Source organism: Raphanus sativus, chromosome 4, assembly GCF_000801105.2.
Source record: "Raphanus sativus cultivar WK10039 chromosome 4, ASM80110v3, whole genome shotgun sequence".
In the NCBI taxonomy this organism is placed as follows: domain Eukaryota; kingdom Viridiplantae; phylum Streptophyta; class Magnoliopsida; order Brassicales; family Brassicaceae; genus Raphanus; species Raphanus sativus.
In genome coordinates, this window is record NC_079514.1 from 479,212 (window position 1) to 481,217 (window position 2,006).

Consider the following 2,006-nt stretch of genomic DNA (forward strand, 5'->3'; position numbering starts at 1 on the left):
AAAATCCGAACTGGACCAATCCGAAAATATCCGATCCAAAAACTTACAAGTATTTATTGAGTCTAAAATATCAGAAATAACCAGAATCGACAAAAAACTCGACCCTAATAGACCTGAACCCAAAAAGAACTGAACTCGAATAGACCTGACCCGATAAAAATTGATTCATACCCGATTTTAAAAATATGTGTTCTATTTTATATTTTATGATTTAGTTAAAATATCTTTTTATTAACAATCTTTGTTATTATTTTTGTAATATTTTAAGTAAAATGATGTTTTAAATGTAAAATTTAGAGTTAAAATATTCTACTTTAATTATTAGTAGTTTATTTTGAGTTATTTTATAAAATTTTAGATATATATGATAAATTTTAACTAAATTTTATGGAATTTGGGTCTTTCGGTCTCTTTTTTAGCGTGAAGACTAGGGAGAATCATAATCTGTCGTCTCTAGCTTTAGTTCAAGTTTAGCTTCAAGTTCTTCTTATGATTTGCTTGGACTAAAACAATGGGTTTCTTAGGGGTTTTTTAATTTTTTTGCAACTTCTAAGAACAGAGTAGCTATTAAGCAGATTGGGTCACAATTAATATTGTAACCAAACTTTCATTTTAACTAATGATATTTACAATCTTAGCAAAAAAAAAAACTATGATCATGTAATATTTTAAACTATGATCATGCAGTATAATACGAATATAACCTAACATAATTATAAGAATATATTTACAATTTAAAATTAATTTTTATATTTTATAAAAATTAATATATTAACATCTCAAAATAAATTTTTATTCTTCATATCAACAAATTTAATACCAAAAACTAGGCTTAAACAAATGTAAAAAAAAACTAAAATGATACTCCAAAACAACTATTTTCATCTAATTTTATGATTCAAAGTAAATAAATAATAGTATGTATGGTGCAGTCACAAATTTCTTTAAAGACCAAAAACTTATAATATTTAATGAAAAAACGAAATAATCAATTAATATGAATTTAAATATAAGTTATGCAAATAACCTAAAAATATATAAATGAGTTACAACTTTATAATTCCATTAATTAATAATGGTTCTCCACTTAAAAAGTTTCAGTTTCAAAACTCTCATCAAAATCTAGTAGTTATTTAAAGCTAATTTTTAATTTTATGAAAATTATAAATTCTGAGATCATAAGATTAGCATCATTTTCTGTCTGTAACTATTCTATAGGCAATTATTACGGATCACTCTTGTTCATTAATCATTCCTAAAAATAAAAATGAAACCTCTTTATATATTACATATAGTCAGATGATTAAAAGGACAACTAAATCTCATCAAAACAAAAGAAAGAAACAATAAAGAATAACAGACAAATAATGGCCAAAGGTGTACAATTTTTTAGCTTCATCACTTTTGTGATGATCTTCATGTTGATATCAACAGGTAATTATCTCCTCTATGCGATGTGATTTGCCCACAAGATTTATGTCTATTTTGCTGGAATTGGTCCACGTTTTTTCTCTTACTTACAAGTTACAATATGCACTTCTTCAAGTACTACTTTTTTAATATGACAAAAGAAAAGTAATATATTACATCGTATATCACATTCCAGACAAATACAAACTATATCTACACAATTTAAGTTATTTTTGAGTAGGATGTTCAATCCAGATATCATTCCGGTTTAGGTTCGACTTTTTTAGTATTTCGGTTTTAAATAGCTACCATATTAAAACTAATTTACTTTGGTTTGGTATATATATTGTCGGTTTTTGTTTTATTCGGTTTCATATTAAAAAGCCATAAATTTAATTATTTTTGAAAATATTTTATGAATTTTATTTATATGATTAGAAGCGGCTTCAATATAACATGAAAATATTTTGGTATTAAAATTGCCTATTTTCCCTTTTACTTTTACTATTTAAAATAATTAGTAAACATATTAATTTAATAATTATAATAGTTTAAATAGAATAAAAATAATAACAATTAATAATCCATAATATTAT